This window comes from Vicugna pacos, chromosome 9 (assembly GCF_048564905.1).
Source record: "Vicugna pacos chromosome 9, VicPac4, whole genome shotgun sequence".
Taxonomy (NCBI): domain Eukaryota; kingdom Metazoa; phylum Chordata; class Mammalia; order Artiodactyla; family Camelidae; genus Vicugna; species Vicugna pacos.
The window spans coordinates 17,958,173-17,980,800 of record NC_132995.1 but is presented as its reverse complement, the minus strand read 5'-3'; the positions used below and the strand labels follow the sequence as shown (position 1 = coordinate 17,980,800).

Below are 22,628 nucleotides of genomic sequence, written 5' to 3'. Positions count from 1 at the left end.
ATAAAATGATTATGGCTATTGGGTAGGGAATAGATAATAAGAGGACAAGATTTAAGATGAAGAGACAAATTAGAAACTACAGCTTTATTCAGGTGGGAAAGAAAGCGTGTTGGCGGAGGGCCAACAGCAAGATGCAGAGTAAAGATGGAGAGAAGCTGAGGGATCAGGATATATCTTAAGATACACCCCCAAGTCTGGCCAATTGTGAGCCTGAGACAGTGCAGGGGTAAAGAATAACCACCAGTGATTATTTCAGTAACATGACTTACAAATCATATATCTGATAAGATCTCATATATAAAGACCACTTATGACTCAATAACAAAAAAAACAAACAACTAGATTTTTAAAAGGGCAAAGGACTTGTGTAGACACTTCTCCAAAGAAAATACACAGGTGACCAACAAGTACATGAATAGATGTGCAACATTACTGGTCACTAGGGAAGTGCGAATCAAAACCGTAATGTGGTAACAACCACTTCATACTCACTAAGATGGCTGTAATTTTTAAAATTTAATTGAAAAATTATAACAATCATTGATGGGGATGTGGAGAAATTGAAACCCTTGTACTTCACTACTGGAAATATAAAATGGTGCAGCCACAGTCTAAAAAACTTACACATAGAATTATCTTATGACCAGGCAATTTCATTCCTAGATATATATCCAAAATATTTGAAAACAGGTACTCAAATAAATACACAGTCATGCGTGGCCGTAATAGCACTATTCACAATAAGCAAAAGGTGAAAACAGCACAAATGTCCATCAATAACAAACAGATGAATGGATAAACAAATTGTGGCATATACATTCAGTGGAATATTACTCAGCCATAAAAAAGAGTGAAGTACTGATACACGCTAGATGGGTGAATCTCAAAAAACTCTGCTCAGTGAAAGAAGCCAGGTGTCAAAGGTCACATAGTATGATTCCATTTATATAAGTAAATCCATTGGGAACTGTGATTGGCAGTTGCTGGGGCTGGGAGTAGGGAGGAATGGGGAGTAACTGCTTAACAGATACAGGTTTTGTTTTGTAGTCTGGAAATATCTTGGAGCCAGATAGAAGTGATGGTTGCACAAACCCTAAATGCACTGAGGGCCACCAAACTGTTCACTTTAAAATGGTTAATTTTATGCCATGTGAATTATCTCAATATATTAATTTAAAAAACAAGAAAATAGCAACTAGGTTTAGGGGTTGAGCAATGGGTGGTTATAGGTGCCACTTTCTAAGGTGAGGAAGACTAGGGGAAGGTATCTGGGGATAAAGATTAAGAGTTTAAGTCTTGGACTTGTTACCCTGAGATGCCCATGATTCCGAAAGGAGTTTCCAGGGAAACACTTGGAGATGAGGGGCCAGCGCTCCTATGGGAGAACTTAGCTGGAGAATAAAAATAAAACACATCTGTTTAGATGTAAAAAGATTTTAAAACCAAGGATATACATGGGATCTGCTGGAACAACAGCATAGAAGGAAAGAGGATCCAGCATTAAGTTCCTGAGAAGCCCAAACTTTAGTGGCTGAGTGAAAGAAGATATAGGAGCATGGGAGGCTGGAAAAGACAGGTGAAAGGAGCCCTTAGTCAGGGAGGGAGTGTGGGAGCCACACAGCAGGACAAAGGGGTTTTAAAGGGAAGAGAGAGGAGAGCTGTGCTGATGCAGAGAGAGAGATAGACAGAGAAAGAGAGAAGAGACTAGAAGCGAAGAACCCCTCAGTTTCCAAGTGTGGCAACATGGCGGCCACCAGGACAGGCAGGCATGGAGGCCAGTGCCCAGGAATTGAAAAAAGAGAATGGGAAGTAAAGATATGTGTAGACAACTCTTTGTAAGCTTTAGTGAGCGCCTAACTTTTTTAAGGGGATAAAAAAGAAAGAAAGAAATGACTACAGGAGACATGATGCCAAGAAGGACCTTTTGCAAAAAATATGGGAGCTATTCCAGCCTACTGAGAAGCTAAGCTGGAACATCCAGTCAGGGAGATGGAAGAAATGCAAGAGAGAGGGGCCAACTCAATGTAGACAAGGTGTCCTTGAGAAGTTTAGAAAGAAGGGAAGAGGACAGAGGGAGAGGAGGGTTACCTAGGCAGGCAGTTTTGTGGAGGGTTGAAGGTGAAAACCTGAGGGCATTTGTGACCTGTGTCTTCTGTCTTCTCAGGGAAAGACGAAGCAAGGTCCTTGTGTAGCCCCGGCGGTTTGAGGAGGACGGACAAGACAGAAGATGGTAAGTGAGGCATAGAGGCGAACATGGCCGCTAGAGAAACAGCTGGATGACGATGACAGCTTTCACCTTGTAAAGCCTCCGTCATAACTGATCTCCACAATAACCTCAGAATGCGGATGGAACGGGGGTTAAAAGCCCATTTCACAGGCTAAAGAACTCAGAAGGGCTAGGATGCAAACGTAAACATGAGCTCTCCAGATTAAGCTTAAACTCTTAAACTTGTGCAGAGCCCCAGTTTCTCCTAACACTCGGCATGGCCATTACAGCTGTCACGTTAAAACTGCTTCCCCAAGGGCCATGCCACCCAACATCCGCTCCCCAGGACAGATGTATGGGAGGAGAACCCTGACTCCTCAAAAATGCTCACACAAACTCAGCTCAACGCTCCCCTCTTTTTGCCAACAAGCCGCCTCATCATGAGGGTCGATGCCACTCCGCACGCCACCGGGCTCCAAAAACAGGACCCGGCATCCATCAGCAACGCGCACCGTCCTGCTCCTTGTCCAAATCCAATGCTCAGAAAACCTGATCACAGGGTTTTGTGGTTGTTCTCGCTTTCGTTTTGTTGTTGTTGTTTGCTTGCTTTTTAACTAGACGAAGACCTCACGTTAATTAGTTAGAGTCTGCTTCCATGCTGCGAGCACAGGTTGGTAGTCTAGGGGTACTGACACGCTGATGAACATCTGCTCTGACTTACAGAAGTTCAAGAGATGTCGACAGTGAGGGGAACGCAGATTTGAATGTGGGAAGCGAAACAAGACAGGTCCGGGGTGCGAAGGACCTCAGCCCTTCACCTCCTAGGTGAAGACTTTGCTCCAAGGTCACCACCCACACCCCACCCAAGCTCCCAGGCGCCCCCTCCCTGCTCCCTTTAAGTAGCACTGACGCCTTCCAATATGCTGCATCATTTAGTATTTCATTCACTGGTGCATCCCAAGTGCTTGGAACAGGGTAGGTGGCTAGTAAACAATGAGTGAAGGAATGAATGAATGAAATGAAACAGCTTCCTAATCATGAAGGGGGAACCCAAATTTTTGCTGATCACACAGACCTATCAGTAAAAAAATCTAGCCATGCACTTCAATACATGAATAATTTATTCATATTTCTGGTGTATTCTCTGTGCATTACTACATATATAATACACCATGCGTATTTTAACTACTCCCACATTTTTGAATTAAAGTAAAACAAACACTAATAGTTTATAATCTCTTTAAGTACCAAAATGGAGCAGTTTCTTCTAGACATGATATGACCCTAAATAAAAATTGAGTGTCATGTGCCAAACACGTGCACAAGTTAAAATTATCACAATAATCCCCCCAACACTGCTACAAACCCATTTAATGGCTGAGAAAACTGAGGCTCGGGTTGGTTAAGGAACTTGACCCATGTCACAGTTAGGAAGTGGCAGAGCTAGGATAAAAACTCAGGGGAGCCTGACCCCACAACCCCCATGCTGCAAGGGTGGGGTCTCAGCAAAGGGAAGCTAATCAGGATTGCCCAGCACGCGGTCCCAACTCACCTTTCTGCCCACATGGACACAGGCAGCATGACAGGATCCTGGAACAAGCCATTGGGAGATCCAGTCAGAGACTGTATGAAATCTGTGCAGACCCGCAGACGTTTCCCAGGCCCTCCATGTTCATGCTGGCACCAGAATCCCCAAATTCCTGAGACCCGGGCAGCAGGAGTGATCAAATTAAAGACTGAGCTGTGTCAGAACTGTCTATTATCCAAGGCAACCTCATGTTCTGATTCAACAGGGACAGTCCCCGTTGAATAGTCAATACATCCCCTGTCCACTCTCAAAATTTTATCACACTTCCCTTTACTCTCAAAAGTGCCCTGGTTTGGACAATAAGTGGCCACCCAGTCTATGCACTGGCTCAGCACACACAAGACTGCTCTGATTAGAACTGAAAATGTCGTGATTTCTCACATTTAGGGGGTACCCACCCCAGCCCCTGAAGTCAAAGCAGCTGGCTTGCCATTAACTATGGCTCACTCCCAGCAACTCAGGTGCACCTGCTTGGAATTCACATCCGGAACCCTGGTCACTCTGGGAGGCTGGACCTGCTGTTCCCTAAATCACCCCACATCGGCGGCCCGAGCCTCAGTCTGGTCTCACCTCAATAAGTAAACATCATCACAGCTATTAACAGAAGGCTTGGCAGGGGCGCTGATGTTCTGAGCCTTGTCGTCCACTTGACGAACAGAACCAGACAGCCAATCACCTGCTTTGAGCCCTATAGCTGACAGCACACCTGGGAAACAATGAGAAGTGTTGGGTCAGCCAAGGTCAGGGCCACCTGGACCCTCCATCCTGGCATCCTCAGGAGGCTCAGCTGTTCTTACCCAGCCAACGTGGACCCCGAAGGCCCACGACTTGCTCCAGCATCCCCCCCCAACCCCGCGACATCCACCCCTCCTGCTCACCACACACCTTTGCCAAGAAGCCCAGCCTTCAAGGGCTGCCCCTGGGAAGTGAGCTGGAGACTTGTGCTCCTGGAAGAGCGGAAGGGCCTGGAATCTCACCCAAGTGGGCCAGACAAGACCAAATGATCCACAGGGAGGCACACCTGCCCGTAGGCTTGAGTTCACCCCAGCCAAAACTGAACATCACTCACTGTCAGAAACACCCTCGAGACCTTCCCCAAGCCACCTAGGCCCTGAGAAGTGTCAAGGTCAACATTCAAGCTTTTCTTATTTTCTCTGCCTCTTGGCTGTGGTCCCTTTCCTGACACAGTAGAGGCAGAGGCGGTTTGAGGGGGCAGGGAGCAGCCAAATAAAGCGATTTCTGTCTCTTTCTGAGTTTGATTTTGGTCTGGGGTGGGGCAGCCACACAGGGGCCCAACTCCACTCTAGCGAGGGTTGTTCCTCCATCCACTCAAAGCAGAAGTCCTGACCCAGGGGAAACAGAATGATCTAAGATCAAGTATTATATGGCATAATCATTCTTAAAACTGTAGGAAACTTTTCCATTATTTTACAAACAAAACAAAACACCGTTTGTCTTTGCTCTCGGTGGGGCTGGTTCCACCCCCACAGACTAGAAGTCTCTGCCATTCATGGGTTGTGAGGCCACAGGCAGGCACACCCTCCATCGGCCCTCAGTTCCTCCCTGTGGATGCTCTGGCCTGGATGACACTGTGAGCCTTGTCGGGGCTGCTACCCAGTGAAGAGTGACCCCGGCTTCCTGTCAAGGGACAGCCCATCGGTTCCCACCTGGATTTGCTTCTTGTTCCAGGGAGGGCAAGGATGGTGGTAGCTTTCTCTGTGATTCCTTAGCAGCCTGGACCAGGCCCTCGAACTTTTCCTCTTGGATCAGAAAGAGCCAGCTCACTGGCAGGCAGTCCCCAGGGACTCCAGGATCAAGACTTGATAGGATTGAGCTTGACGGTGTTAGAGGAAACTGCAGTCTGGGCTCAGATCCTAGTTTATCTGCTGTGACCTGGCCTCCCGCTCACCAGAGAGGGCCTCCAAGACCAGCTGCTGCCTCCCACTGAGCAGCGTTAAAGTAAACCGTGGGTGATGGGGAAGGAATGCTCTCCAGGAACCCCACTGGCTTCACCCCTGACCCTGAATGAGGGGCTGGAGTTGGAGGGTCCCTGCGCAGGAAGTGCTCACACCCAGTCCTGGCATCTGAAGGCAGGACTTGGGTACCTGTGTGGGTTCTATCCTAGGAGGCAGGTGTGCGGCAGCTCCAGGCACAGTGGGTTTTGCCCACAAGCAGAGGGCGGAGGTGGGTGCCACGGAAAACCTCAGGCCACAAGCCCTCTGACCCCTCGGACTCTTTAGAGCCCAAATCATTCTGTTACCCCAAAAGGGGAAGGGAAAAGACCCGAGTTCTTGTCATACCTGAAAGATAAGATTTCAGATGGGAGATGGAGCATTGTGTAGTGAAAGATTTTAAAGGATTTATCAGCAAAGGGAAAGTGCTCCTCCAAGAAGGGGAGGAGGGCTGATCCAAGAGAGGCAAAAGCAGCGGTCCTTGCCCCTTCTCTTACACCCTCGCTTAGAGGTGGTCTCCTGATTGACAGCTCTTGCCCCTGGAATGCTCAGTCATGCTCCTCCCCTTTTGCACATGTCCTTACCCATGACGCAAACAGAAAAAACCATGGGGGGGGGTCCTAAACCGCAATGCTAATTATATTACCGTGAGGACTGGGTCATGTCCGGTTAGGTCCTTCCCGCTCCTGCGCAGTCGCGTCTGTCAGGTTCTAACCCATCTCTTGCTGGCACTCATTCAGAGGAGGTAAAGTCCCTTTATGCTGGAGGTGGGCACAACGCCATCTTCCGGACTGTCCTCCCTCTCCCCCACCTAGCTTTGCGGTGCGCCCACTTATCAAACTACCTAACAATCCCACCCTGGACCCTCCCACAACAAACACTAAACTGTGGGAATTCCCTTCGTTGACTTTCGTTTACCAAACGCTTTTGGTGAGCTTGTGGGTCCAAAGGGGTCCCAATATCGAAGACATTTACTTAATTTTCAAAAGCTGAGGATATTGCTCCTAGATTTCCGCCCAGCCTCGAATGCAATATAAGAATAAGAGGAATGCAAAAATCTTCCAGGGGAAGATTTGAGGCTTGTAATTCACCACGCAATTTATCAGAAGGTGGCTGTCCCCACCCCTCAGTGGTTCAGCTCAAGGGCTAGAGGAGGTCAGGGGTGGAGGGTGAAGGCAGCAATCCCAGGCTCGGGGTGCCTAGGAGCAAGCAGCCATCAGCCACTGGCCAGACCAGGTCGATGGAAGAAGTGGTCCCCTTGGCCTCCCCTGGAGATGCCCAGGCACTGAACCCCTAAAGGAACCCATCCCACAGGCATAACCAACACCTTCAGCAAGCAGCTGTCATCCCTTCCCTCAAGAAGTTTATAGACACAGAAGAAATAAACTGAAAACAGTTACTAGCATTAAACCATAATAAGATCAATGTCAAACAATAATGGTAGCTACCGATCTACCCTTTGAGATTAAAAGATTAATTCCATTCTATTGATGAGGGGATGGTATAGCTCAGTGGTAGAGCACTCATTTAGTATGCACGAGGCCCTGGGTTCAATCCCCAGCACCTATATAAATAAACCTAATTACCTCTCCCCAAAAATCATACACACACACACACACAAAACCCACACTCTATTGAGAAAACTTCGTAGCTAACATTCATCGGATGCTAATTATAAGTCAGACATGTTCTAAGTACTTGTCATCATCATCTCATGCAAACTTCATGGCATTATTTGGGGTAGATGCCACTATCAGGTTCATTTTGCAAATGAGGACACTAGAGCCCAGAGAGGTAAAGAAATTTGCCCAAGATCACACAGCTCATAGGTCACAGAGGTCATATGTGAACCCAAGCCATCTGACTCAGCCTCTACATTTTACTGCCTCAGGTAAAGGTCAGAGAATGCAAATTGTTTCCTGATCACATAGGTGCCACACTGGGAGCCAGACTGCACCCCAGGCCCTTGGACATCCGGCCCCATGGGAGAGTGTAGAATCCACAGTGCATCCTGGACACAGAGGCACTAGGGGGGTGCACAGTGAGGAGCAAGCTGTGCTGCAGTCCCAGAGGCGGGAGGTACCCCCGGCAGCCTCAGGCCCTGCAACGTGCTGCATCAACAGGTGTTTCGGAGACTGGGCGTCCAGGGGTGGGAAGAGCGGGGCGGGCGCTGCACCCCTGGCTGCCCTCCTTGCCTCAGCTCAGCCCAGCCCCTTCGTGCAAAACCACAATCCCATCTCTCTCCCAATTCCTCAACCCAGAGCCCTCTCCGCCACTCATCCCTCACACCTTCACAGGGACCGTGCGACATGAATCACTTCCTTCTGTCAAGGTTATATTTTCTTGTTTTAAAAAGAGCACCTATTCTTCTTATTATTCTGAGGATGAAAAAAAAATTCGCCTCTTTTTTTGGCTTAGAAGGTGGCGGAATTTTTCAATATATTCATGCAAACGAGATATTTCATCTCATGGATTTTATCCCAGTTCTGTCTATGCACATTTTAAATAAATTAAGATGAAATAAATCCATTTTATTATATTACCCAGTGCCATCTCTATGAAATAATGCCCATATTTGTATTTCCTAAGGAATGTTGACGTGGCTAAAAATGTTGCAGCAAGTGTAATCTTTGAGGATTGTGCTGCCAGAAAAAAAAATAAATCTAGGCCTTTGTTTAGAGCCTAGAGTGGCACCACTTTTGATTGAAATGGCTTGATATATCCAGCCCCCAAACATGGACAAGGCAGTAAAGTACACAGAATTGATCACCGTTGGCTCAGACACGAAAGTGGTGTGCCTTCCTTTCTTTCCTTAACATCTGTTCTCTCCCTCCCAGCATAAACCACCCCACAGAAATAAATTCCGCAGCCTCCCTTTTTCCGGGAAGGAGGAATGAGGGTTTGCAGGGGCCCCGAGGTGCCCCAGACTCTCCCCGCTGCCCGCGCAGCAGCCACGGAGCCTCCAGGACATCCTCGCTCTGCTCTGCATCGGCGGTGACCCCAGGAACCCCGCCCTCTCCACCTTCTACTTCTTTCACGAAAGGCGGGGACCGGTGTGGCTCCCGACAGAAGTAGCCCTGCTCTCTTAGCATCTCATTTCCTTTAAAAGGCCGGTGGACAAGCCTTGGCAGCCCCTGTGAATTCAGCGTTGCTGTTGCTGCCAAGCCGATCGCTGAAGCCGGCTGGCACTCGGGGACCAGGAGACCTCCCTTTTGTCCAGGAGGTAAACTGGGGTCACAAAGAATGGATGAGACTAAATGATGGCCCAGCCTGTCAACGATCAGAGCCATGCCAAGTCCTCCTGACTGGGGCCGTGGTTTGCCTAGAACTCGGCGAAAGCAGAGGCAAATGAGCTGTGTGAGAGAGGGCAGCTGCCGGCTCCCATCGAAAGCCCTGGGCCATCTCTCCTGCTTCCTCCTCCACCACATCCCCTTCTCCACCACATCTGAAGTTTCTCACCCTTCACCTGGCATGATACTCAATGCATGCTGGACGGATGGACAAACAGACTTATCAGTTGCACCCAGCTCCTTCCAGCAACCACCCTGGAATATAGTAAACCGTGGTCATAGCTGCTGGCCGTCTACACAGCAGGCAGGGGCCTCCCCTAGAAGCACACCTGTGATACATCAGCCCTCAAGGCCCAAACAAGTGTCCCCACGGGCCTGAGCATCACAGCTAAGGAACTTGGCTTTCTGTGACTGCTTGTGGGTATGATTCACATGCTTTCTGGCAAAGAAGAGATGCCTCATCAGAGCAGCCTGCCAGGTTCCCCAGCAAGAACCCAACACAAACGTACGGCAGCCTTCCTATTAGGAGCCTATTTGCCGTCTCAGGGGGCTCCAGAAGAGGCAAGCGCTTTTTACTTGCCAGAGAGTCCCTGACAGCTGGAAAGACACGTCCAACCTCGCAGAAAAGGGTTCCCTTTTAGTGGCAGATGTTGTACCAGGCACTGGTTGGAGAAACGGCCTCCGGACCTTTCTGTGGGCTTCCACAAGTCCATTCATACCAGGTGACCTGTGCGTCCCTTCCCCAGGACTTTCTCAGGGAGGCCTGGTGGCAAGTCCCCAAACCTCCCGTGCTCTGCAGAGCCAAGTAATATTATGGGCCGGCTCCTCCTCCCTCCACTGCTATTAGTGTCAATTAAGTTCATCCTGACAGGCCACCTTTGACGAAATGCTCGAGGCACAAGGACATAAACAACGCCAAAGCCTTTGGAGTTGATCTATGGTTGCATTTAATAAACATTTGTTTGCATATTTTTTATCATGCTAATGAATATAATTACTTTAATTTATGTCATCAAGCTATGATTCTGTTCTGATCTATACGTCACTTAAATGCGTCTAAGTGTTAGCATTTTGCACACGCTGGCAATTTGAAGAAGGGGAAGGATCAGCCCCTCAGATGAGAACTTGGAGCAGCCTTGCACAGCTGAAGGCGCCCCTGTGGCAGCCAAACCCAGCTCTGCAGCTGGGGGCCCCGGCTGAGCACCCCTAGAAGGGGGCTTTCCGCTGCCCAGAAGACCTTCTCCAAAAAGCACACATTTTTACTTCCCTGTAATCTCCCCAGATGGAAGCCTCTGAGCACTGACCCCAGCACAGTCTCCAATATACAGCCATAAAAAATAAAGTTTTAATCACATGAATGGTTTTACTGATTATAAAAGTAATGTACATTTATTTTAGAAAATTTGAAAAAAAACATAGATCACAAAGAGATTAGATGAAGATGATCTAGAGCTAAACTACTCTCAAAATACTTAGGAAAAAAAAATATATATGCTTCTAAATGGCACTGGATACAGGGAGGGATATTCTTGGTAGATCAGAAGGCATGAGAATTTCTCAAAATTTAAGAGGACAGGATCTGATACAAATGATACAAGGGTCCCAGGGGTGGGCTGAGCTTGGGGCTGGGGCGGGGGTGGGGTGAGGGGCACCCCTGGAGCACCTGCAGAGCACTGGTTGAGGACCGCGTTAGGAGAAGCCAAGTGGGTCACCCCTAACCACTTCCTTCCGACAGCCTGTACGTCAGGCAGCACCCTGGACAGACGCTAGCCTGCCGGAGTCCCCTGGAATACTGTTCCCCTCAGAGAAAAACACAGGACAAAATGATAGGAAGGAAGGAGGTGGTGGAGGGAGAGAGGGAGGAAAAAAGGGAGGGATGGAGAGAGAGAATTGGAAGATAGATGCAGAAGTCCTACAATCTACTCAATTCCAGAGAGGAAGCAGAGAGAACGAAATAGGGGAGAAAAAAATCAAGGAAATAATATATGAAAAATTTCCTGAAGAAAAAAAAAAATCAAGTCTTCAGCTCATGGACACAGGAAACAAACTGTGGTTACCAGGGGAGTAGAAGGGGAAAAAGGATAGATCAGGAGTTTGGGATTTACAGATACACATTACTACACATAAAATAGATAAACAGCAAGGATTTACTTCATAGCACAGGGAACTATATTCAATTTCTTGTAATGAGCTGTAACGGAGAAGAAACTGAATATATATATATATATATATATATATATATATATATATATATATATATATATATGTACGTATATGTATATTTGAATCACTTTGCTGTACACCTGAAACTAACATTGTAAATTGACTGCACTTCAATAAAAAATAAGAATTAAAAGACAACGGGGAGAAGAAGAAGGCAAAAAAAAAAAAATAATCAAGTCTTCAGACTGAAAGGAATCAGAGAGCCAAATAAAAGACAGAACTCTAAAAGCTTCCAGGGGAAAAAAAATGTTACCTGCAAAAGAGCACGGATCACACTGGCAACTAATTTCTTTTCAGCAACTTAGAACACCAAAGAGCAGTATCATAAAACTTCTGAGAAAAAAACTGTATCCAGTTTACATTTCTATATCCAGCCAAAATATCACTCAAGCATTGGGGCAAAATAAATACTGCCTAAATCATTCAATGACTCAAACTTTACCACGCACAAATCCTTCCTGATAATATTGTTTCTGAATGTTTGAGAGTCAGTAAGTAAAGACTGCTGGAAGATGTATTGCAAGACAGGGAGAAGGTCCCAATTAATTCTAGACACTAAAAGAAAATCTAATTATTTTCAGAGCACAAACAAAAATTTTTAATGTTTTAACTGCCAAAATATTGGAGAGAAAATATGTACATAAATATGTAGATAAAGTTCTGGAGGGACACACACTGGTAACAATGAATCCCTGTTGGGGACATACAGGGGACGAGTGGGGTTGGTCTGGGGACAGCTGTATCTGCAGTATGCTCATTTTTACAAAAATCTACTCATGCACTTTTGTGATGTTTAAATAAATTAAATGAATACAAAGCACAGAGAATGATAAATGTCATCACTGCTCAGAGATAATAAATTTTAACACTGTAGTGTATTTCTATCTAGTTTTACTTACTTATATACATAGATATACAGAGATGGAGAGAGAAAGATAACTGTATATGTAATCAAATACAGCCTTTTTTATAAAATTAAGCCTCTACATGTATGGATGTTTTACAGTTCTTCCATGCATTCATAACACATTTCCATACCAGTAAATAGTCTTCAACAGCATTATTTTTAATGACTGAATAATAGTAACATACTTTGTATGCACCATGATTTATTTAACAATGTATTATTGGATATTTAAGTTTTCAATTTTTTGCTACTTTAAATAGCATTCAGTGAATATTATTATTATATAGGGATCTGTGTGCACATCTGTGATTATTCCACTTGAACTTCTAGAAAATGAATCAGTGAGGCAAACAATATATGCATTTTCAAGACATTTAATGCTTATTGCAAAACTGTCTTGTGCAAAATATATCTCAGTTAAGACTGAGTAAAATCATCTTCATCAAACTTCTTTCAGTACTGATAATATTGTTTCTGAATTTTAGGGAGTCAATAAGTAAAGACTGCTCAAATCTGCGTATCTTTGATTACTACTAAGATTAAGTAATTTACATTATTTATTATCCATTTATAACTCTAATTTTGGTAATTGCCTGTTTATTCCATTTGATCCTTTTTCTATTTCTTCTTAATCTGTAAAATTTACTCATAAATAATGGCATTATCCCTTTGATATGTATATTTTGAATAATTTTCACAACTTATTTGCCCTTTAATTTCATTTGAGATATTATTTGAAAAACAAGTTATATTCTTATGCCATCTAATGTGTCAGTTTTTTCTTTATGTTCTTTGCCTTTGACATCATGTTAAGAAGGCTGTCTGCACTATTAAATCAACATTTATCTTTATTCCTACTCTGTTTTGGTTTCATTTCTGTAGTCTGATCTCTAAAACAACTGCTACTGTCTTGCTTTACGGTAAGTCTCTACCTTTATTTTTTCCAAATGATTAAATGGTTGTCGCAAAATCATTTCTGCTTTCCCCACTCATTTTTTAAATAAATACCATTTATCTTAATTCCAAAAGAAACATGAGACTACATCCTTATTGTAAAAGTTGAACAATCCAGACAAAGCAAAAGTTCTCTTTGACCAAATCCTCATTAAATCTCCAATTGCATTCTCTCATCAGGAATAACTCTCCCCATCATTTTGATATGTGGAAACCCAGAGATTTTCCATAAAAGAAATAACTAACTTCCGAGTGCTTCCCATGTGCCAGGCGGTCTGCAAGTGCTTTACATGTAGGCACTTGCATAATCTTCCCAACAGCCTACAAAGTGGATGCAACTGCTATTTTATCATTTTACGAAAGCAGAAACTGAGGCTCAAAGCAGCTGGAGAGGGCGAGGGCTCAGAAACCTGTCTGGGGACACTCAGGTGGCAGCATAGGAATTGGAACCCTAGGGAATCCAGCTTCAGAATTGGCCGGAACATTAATCAATGTCCTGCTGGCTCACAATACACTTACCTGCACATCAATGCAAAATACACAGCATGATTCGCTCTTAGAAAGAGAGTTTGGGGATTTGATGTGCTGTAATACATATTATGCTGCAACCTACCTTTTCCAAATAATATATCTGGGCTGTCTTGCCAGGTCAATTCATATAAATCAACTCTATTTTTTAAAAACTAAGAAGTATGATTTACTATAGTTCACCCCTTCCATCCTGTATATGTATATTTTGGTTGTTTCCAGCCTTTTGTCACTGACAACGTTGCAAAGAACATCTCAGCTGGATGTTCTCTAGAAGAGTACACCTTTGTCTAGCTTTCTAATTTCATCAACAGAAATGAGCATATTTAGATTTTCTATGACTTCCTGAGCTAATTTTGGTAATCTGGGGTTTTTTTTTAATAAAATCAAGCATTTCATCTACTTTTTCAAAGTTATTAATACCAAGGAAGTATCTCACAAAATTTAATTATTTCTGTATCCGTAATGACAGCCCCTTATCTTATTCGTGACGCTATTCATTTAAACTCACTCTTTTTTCTTAATCACATTGAAAGAAGATTTTATCTATCAACTCTAATGGCTTTGTTTTTCTTGTTTGTTTTATTAACGTCAGTTTTTATCTTATTGCTTTCTTGTACTTTCTGGAGATTTAATTTTTTTGTTCTTCCTCTAGTATCCTTAATGTTATGCTTGGTCCATTTGATTTCAATTTCCCTCCTTTTCTAATGTATCCATTCATGTCCATAAATTTTCCTCTGATTGTTGCTTTGGCCACATCTCACAGGTTTTACTATTTAATGCTCTATTGCTTATTTCTAAATAGTTTGTAACTTGCACTTTTATTTCCTTATTAACACCAGACATCTTATAAGTGTTTTTATATTTATGATCACAGAGATTTCTTTCCTCTCTCCTTGAATTGTTATTTTCTCATTTGGTCAGTGAATAAGCCTGTATGATCTCTGCATTTTAGAATTTGCTGCGATTTCCTGTGTCATCAAATATTTTATCAATTTGTGTAGGTGTTTTGTGTATGTTTGAAAAGAATGTGCATTAGAAGTTTCTCAGGACCAGGTTGTTCACTGTGCCATTTAAATTCTATGTGTCATTATTTTGGTCTACTTAAAATAATTCATTTCTTTTAAAAGTGTGAAATTTGTCCTCTTATGACTGCTGATTTATTAGTTTGTCTTTATATTTCTAATTTTGTTTCATATTTTCCAAAGCTACATTTTTAAGGGCACAAGATACACAATTGTTACATCATCTTTGTGGATTTTTTTAACAATATGAATCCCTGTGTGTACTCTTTAATGTGTCCCCTCTGACTTAAATAAAATCCACCTAAATTACGATAAAAAATTTTAATGCAGGTTGGCTTATTTCTCGACTCTCTGTTTCTCTCCATTCATTTAACTTATCATTTTGGGGCCTAACACACTTTTGTACTTTGTGGCTTTATATAACTTATTAGATCGATAAATTATCAGTTGCTCTAGCATGTCCATTCATCCATGTTAACTTTAGATTTATTTTGTAAAATTCCCCAAAAATCCAATTTAAAATTTTTTCTAGAATAGAATTATTTATAAGTCAATTTGGGGATGGAGATGGTATAGCTCAAGTGGTAGGGCACATGCATAGCATATAAAAGGTCCTGGGTTCAATCCCCAGTACCTCCTCTAAAAATAAAATAAATAAGTAAACCTAATTACTTCCTTCCCAAAAATAAATTAATTAATTAATTAATTTGGGGAAAGCTCAATGTAGGTAAGTCTTTTTACATACTCAGTAAAATTTATTTCTTTCATACGTGTCTGGCTCACTTCTTAATTTTTTTTCTTTTTAAAGATGTTTCCTATTTTATGTAATTTATATAAATAGAATATTTTCTCTTTCTCCTTTATCTCTGTTATTACTGTTTTTATCTTATATAAGACATTTATTGATTTCTATGTATGTGTTTTATAATTGGGCCATATTATTGAACTCCTTTATATGGTATTGGAATATTTCAGATGTTGCTTAGGGTTTTTTAATATTGTCATAAAATAGCAGTAATTTTATTTGACCATTCCAATCTTTACTCCCCAATTTTACATTACTTTCACTGCAATGTTCATTGTGAAACGATCCAATTTTTTTTATTACTTTGACTATCGTATTCATTGTGTAACTATCTTAAACTTTGTTATTATAACAAGAATTCCTTTAAATTTTCTATTTTGAGTATGGTATAGGCTGTCATTTTCAGATAAACTACCTTTATCATGCAAACCAGGATTCCTCAACCTTGGCACCATTGACATTTTGAGCAGGATAATTCTTTTATGGGGGATGGGGAGGACTGTCCTGTGCATTGTAGGATGTTTAAAAGCATCCCTGATCTGTGCCCAGTAAATACTAGTAACACTACTCCCAAACCACGACAATCAACAATGTATCCAGATATTGTTAAATATCCCCTGGCAACTATCTCTAGTTCAGAACTACCAGTGTGATGAATTATTCTTCTATTCCTATTTTAATTATAACCTTTGAAAGGACTGGATGGTGAACTTTCTCAAATATCTTTTTGGCATACGATTACATCTTTTTCTCCAATGCCTATGAATATGATCAATTTTAACTTATTTCCTAATTTGCTCCATGTTTACAATACTGGATAAGGCCTTATTGGTCAAGGTATATATATTTTTTTCAAGTATTCCTTTTTCTGAAGATCACTTTGGCTTTTGGGGGGTCTTTTGTGGTTCCATGTGAATTTTAGAATTGTTTTCCTATTTCTCTAAAAATTAACATTGGAATTTTTATAGCAATTGTATTGAATCTGTAGCTCACTCTGGGTAGTATGGACATTTAAACAATGTCTATTCTTCCAGTCCATGAACACAGGATGTCTTTCCATTTATTTGTGTCTGCTTTAATTTCTTTCATCGCTATTTAATAGTTTTCTTTTTTTTTGTTTACTTTTTTGGGTGAGGTAATTAGGTTTACTTATTTATTTATTTTTGGAGGAGGTACTGGGGATTGAACCCAGGAACTTGTGTGTGCTAAGCATGTACTCTACCACTTGAGCTACACCCTCCCTACTATAGTTCTTGATGTCTAAGTTTTTCACCTTCTTGGTTAAGTTTATTTCTAAATATTTTATCCTTTTTGGTACTATTTTAAATGGGATTGCCTCCTTAATTTCCTTTTCAGATTTTTAGTGTCTAGAAATGCAACTGATTTTTGGATGTTGATGTTTTTTATTCTGCAATTTTGCTGGATTTATTTCTTAGTTCTAACAGTTTTTTGTGGTGTCTTTAGGGTTTTCTATATATAAGATCATGTCATCTGCAAACAGGGACGATTTTACTTCTTCTTTTCTCATTCAAATGCCTTTTATTTCCTTTTCTTGCCTAGTTGCTCTTGCTAGGACTTCCAGTATTATGTCAAATAAAAGTGACAAAAGTGGGTAATAAATCATTGTCCTGTTCCTGATCTCAGGCAGAAAAAAGCTTTCAGTTTATCACCATTGAGTATGACGTTAGTGGTGAGCTTGTAATAGACAGTCTTTATCATGTTGAAGCATATCCCTACTGCACCTAATGTATTGAGTGTTCTTTTTTATTGTAAAAAGGTGCTGAATTTTGTCAAATGCTTCTTCTGCGTCTATTGAGATGATCATATAAACTTTACCCTTCTTTACTGATTGATTTTCATATGTTAAGCCATCCTGCATCCCAGGGATAAATCTCACTTATCATGTGTGATCTTTCTCCTGTGTTGTTGAAGTAGGTTTGCTGGAATTTTGTTAAGAAATTTTGCATCTATGTTCATCATGGATATTGGCCTATAAATACTGGAGACATCACACTTTTGATTTCAAAATACATTACAAAGCTATAGTAATTAAAACAGTATGATACTGGCATAAAGACAGATAAATAGACCAAAGGAACAGAATAGGAACCCAGAAATAAACCTGTACAACAGTTGACTGATCTTCGACAAAGGTGTTAAGAACACAGAGTGGGAAAAGTATTTCTCTTCAACACATAGTGCTGGGAAAATTATATATTCAGATGCAAAAGAATGAGGTTTGACCCCTTTCTTCCAGTAGACACAGAAATCAACTTCAAATGGATGAAAGACTTAAATGTAACACCTGAAACTGAAAAACTCTTTGACATTGGTCTTGGCAATTATTTCTTGGATTTGATACCAAAAGCATAAGCAACAAAACCAAAAATACACAAGCAGAACTACATCAAACTAAAAAGCTCCTGCACAAGAAGGAAACAATCAACAGAATGAAAAGGCAACTTACAGAATAGGGTAAAAAATTTGCCAATCATTGCTCTGTTAAGATCCAAAATATATAAGAATCTCCTACAATTCAATAGCAAAACAACAACAACCAACTTGAATAGCCATTTCATCAAAGAAGATATACAAATGGCAACCAGGTATATAAATACATACTCAACATCACTAATCATCAGAGATATGCAGATCAATATCACAACAAGGTAACACCTCACATTTGTCAGGATAGCCATTATTTAAAAAGCAAAAGACAGGTATTGGTGAGGATGTGGAGAAAAGGAACTTTCACACACTGTTGGTGAGATTGTAAATTGGTGCAGCCACTATAGAAAACACTGCAGAGGTTCCTCAAAAAATTAAAAATAGAACTACTATATGATATCCAGCAATCCCACTTCTGAATATATATCCAAAAGAATTGAAATCCAGACCTCGAAGAGGTAACTGGAAGCCTATGTTCACTGCAGCATTGTGCACAACAGCCAAGAGACAGAAACAACCCAAATGTCCATCAACAGATGAATGGGTAAGGAATATGTGGCATTATATATACAATAGAATATTATTCAGCCTTTAAAAAAAAAGGGAAATCCTGCCATTCATGACAACAGGTATGAACCTGGAGGACATTATGCTAGGTGAAATATGCTGGTTACAAGGGGACAAACGCTGTATGATTCCCCTTCAGTGAGGTATCTAAAATCATCAAACTCGTAGAAGCAGGAAATATAATGATGGTCGCCAGAGCTGGGGGGCAGGGAAAATAGGGAGTTACTGTTCAATGGGTATACAGTTTCAGTTGTGCAAGATGAGTAAGTTCTAGAGATTTGCTGTACAATATAGTACCTACAGTTAACCATATTGTACTGTATACTTTAAAATATATTAAGAGGATAGATATCATGTTAAATGTTCTTACTACCAAACACACACACACACACATACACGCACTGAAGAACACAAGGAAATTTTTGGAGGTGATGGACGTGTTTAGTACCTTGATTGTGGTGATGGTATCACAGGTGTAGGCATACGTCCAGTCTCATCAAGATGTATATATTAAATTGTGCAATTTTTGTATATCAATTATACCTCAGTAAAGTTCAGATATAGATCTAGTGTTCATTTTTGTGACTTTTACATTAATGTTTACATGTGAGGTGTGAGGTTGACCTGTAGGTCTTGTTTGTTTGTTTATTACTTTTGGCGGGGGTGGGGGTTGGCATAAGACTATGCTTGCTTTATAAGGTGAAATAATATCACTCATATGTGGAATCTAAAAAAAAAAAAACAGAAGAAGAAGAAAAAGGACACTATGAACTCAACTACAAAACAGAACTAGACTCACAGACATAGTAAACAATCTTATGGTTACTGGGGAAAGGGGGTGGGAAGGGATAAATTTGGGAATTCGAGATTTACAAATGTTAGCCACTATATATAAAAATAGACTTTAAAAAGTGTCTGCTGTATAGCACAGGGAACTATGTTCAATATCTTGTAATAACCTTTAATTTAAAAATATGAAAACGAATACATGTATGAATGTGCATGACTGGGACATTGTGCTGTACATGAGAAATTGACACATTGTAACTGATGGTATTTCCAGTAAAAAAAAAAAAGGTGAAATGGGAAGTTTCCCATCTATAATTATTAGCATGATGATCCCCTATTTCTTAAGAGATTTAAGTGGATTTCCTACACAACTATCTGTTTTAACATTCTTTTCCTTTCTTCCTTTGGTATTTAACTATTCTACAATTAAAATCTGTCATTTCAAATTTCCTAGAAAATCACCCATAGCAACAAAATTTTCTATCTTAATATATACTATATTTTCTACCTTTTTTAAAAACTTTTTGGAATGTATCAATATTTCTTCTTTTTTATTTCTAATGTTTTGCATGTGTTTTCTCGCTCTGTTTTACTTACACAAATTATTCTATCTCCAGTTCTCAGTCTTAGATTTGACAATCTACTGTTTTGATTCACTAACTTATGTTTTGTCTTTATCACTCTCTTCCTAAGTTTATTTTGTTTTTGTCTTTCCACTGCACTGTGAGTTGAATGCTTAATTCACTTATTTTTATTCTGTAAAAATGTTGATATTTAAGGCAGTGTGTTTCCCTCTGAGTATGCCTTTGACCAAACATCTTAACTTTTGATGTATGGTTTTCTAATTGCCATTATTTCCTAACTGGTCCCTCTTTATAGCTTTGGTTTCTTCTTTGACCTGAGCTATTTCAGAGAGGCTTTAATAATTTTTTACAATTGGTAATTAAGATTTAACTACTTTTTTGTTCCTTTTGTAAAATATATCTGTATACATTTTGATTACTGGAATGTATTCATGATTTTATAGCCAGTATAGACTGTGTATTTGGTGACAACTTCATGGACCCTGATATAATCACTCATCTTAGGCAAGATCTCAGTTTAAAAAACAATTTTATTATTTGAAATCATCTAAATCCTTAGAACCATTGGGTACAAAATCCTCCAAATTCCAAAGAAGAGGACTTACAGTTTTTTAATACAGCTGTGAATCTCTCCATTTCTTCTTATTTCTTCTTGTACTCCTAACAGTGTGCTTACCATATTTCACTGTAACATTATTTGGCATGTTAGGATCCATGACGAGTTCAGTGTACTAGGCTGTAAGCCCAATGAAAAAGGAATCACATCTGCCTTGTTTCACATCGAATTACCAGCCCCTGGCCCAGTATTTACTGAATGAATAGAAGAATAAATTTGTAAGTGATAGGGCTTCAGTGTAAAGTATGCGCCCTTCATCAATAAAAATAGCTTCTCTGTTATAACTAACATTTTGACCATCAATTCCTATTCTTCTGGTGCCAATATTCTGTTCCCATATTTTTTTGGTTTGTTTTGTCTCATACCTTAAAAATCCTGTTTTTGCTTTTTTTTTTTTTCCTTTTTTGTGTTTCTTCTTCTGCCCTGTCCTTGATGGGAGAAATCTACTTTGTTTGTAGTTGTATTCAATAAACAGTGATCCAGCTCAGAATCAACTAGTAAAGTGTTTAAGTGTTTCAAAAGTATTATTTAACCCCTATATTTTAACTCCTGTATTAACACATCACAGTTAACGTATTTTTATTCTCCTCCCCAGGCCCCATGTCTACTTTAGTTATTCCTTAGACACATACTAAATAAACTGGGATTTTATATTTGGATCATTATTAATTTTTACATAATATGACTTCTCTTCAAAAGTTTTTTTTGGGGGGGTTTTGGTTTTTGGTGTTTTGATTTTGTTTTGCTTTTTAATTGATGTATACTTGACTTACAACGTTATACTAGTTTCAAATGCCAACATTGTAATGTTTTTACAGCTTTTTGTACTCCATGTAAAGGCACTGTGAAATATTGGCTAGATTGCCTGTGCAGTACAATACATCCTTGTAACTTATCCACTTTGTATCTCACAGTTTTTACCTCGTAACCCCCCTTCACCCATCTTGCCCCTCCCCCCACCTCTGTCCCCTCAGGGTTCCACCAGTCTGTATCTGTTAGTCTGTTTCCATTTTGTTATAATTGCCCCATTTGTTTTATTTTTTAGATCCCATGTAGAAGTGAAAACATGCAGATCCATCCATGTTGTCACAAATGGCAACATTCCACTTTTTATGGCTGAGTAATATTCCATTTTGTGTGTGTTTGTGTGTGTGTGTGTATAATATATATCATATCTTCTTTATCCATTCATCTGTTGATGATTATTTAGTTTTGAATATTTAATTTAGTTTTTCAAACAATGTCTCAGTTATTTAGATGAGCATTTCCTAAAGCATGAATTATGCCCTGAAGTTTGTCCTGCCTCCTCCAGGCAGAGAGCTGGGCCTTTTTCCTCCTACACTGGCAATCTGGCCGTGGGCCACACTGGCTTGACAATTCCCTCAGGTAATTCCAGCTCTCCTTACAGGCCTGGTGCCTTCAGCTCCCCCATTCACCATCCACTGCCTTTTTGGCACCGAAGGCACCTGGCCTTCACACAGAAGCTGCTAAAAAAAAAAATTCAAGGGGTCTGAATGAAGCACCCATGGTGTTTGCTACACTAACACACAAGCATGAAAGGCAGGTGGGAGCAAGGTCCCCCAGCCAGACTGGGCAGAATGAACCAGCTGTACTTCCTGCTGGCAATCCCTCACCCAGCCCTGCTCACCCAGCCTGTTGCCCCCTCTTGTAGGAGAGGGAGGCACTGAAGAGGCCACACTTGGACTTACCGTCATTGCCAGACTTTGCATCAACTGCATTTCGCCGGAGCTTCCATTAACGGGTAACTATATCACCTGTGAATCAGAGGAAAGGAGGGCTATTCTAAAATTCACATGTGAAAAGGGAGGGTGTCAGGTGTAGGATGTGTGGACACAGCGACTGCGGAGTTTACCACTTTATTAAAATTGTGATTGTTCAGGTAAAGACTCAACCAGGTCACATATTAATAATTATCACTGACAATCTTTAACATCAGCCAAAGCCCACAAGTGAAGCAATATTGCACCTCCCGGTCTCATTTATCTTACTGCTTACGGCCCCTCTGTGGTCAGCACGCTGTGAGCTTCGTGGACATTTAATTATGAGCACATCATAAATGCAGCTGACAAGGCAGAGGCTGCCTGGGGTTGGGGGGGCTCCTGGTGAGGGGGTCAGTGTGAAAAGT

The 22,628-nt window shown here is 41.1% G+C and overlaps 1 long non-coding RNA gene across 1 annotated transcript in view; it reads right to left on the bottom strand.

Moving 5' to 3' along the window:
- LOC140698441 (uncharacterized) overlaps positions 1 to 22,628 on the bottom strand; it is a 77,902-nt gene that overhangs the window by 43,088 nt on the left and 12,186 nt on the right. Inside the window, exon 3 of the long non-coding RNA XR_012076228.1 lies at positions 22,192 to 22,257. This is a non-coding gene — a long non-coding RNA (uncharacterized lncRNA). The remainder of the gene's footprint in view (positions 1 to 22,191; positions 22,258 to 22,628) is intronic.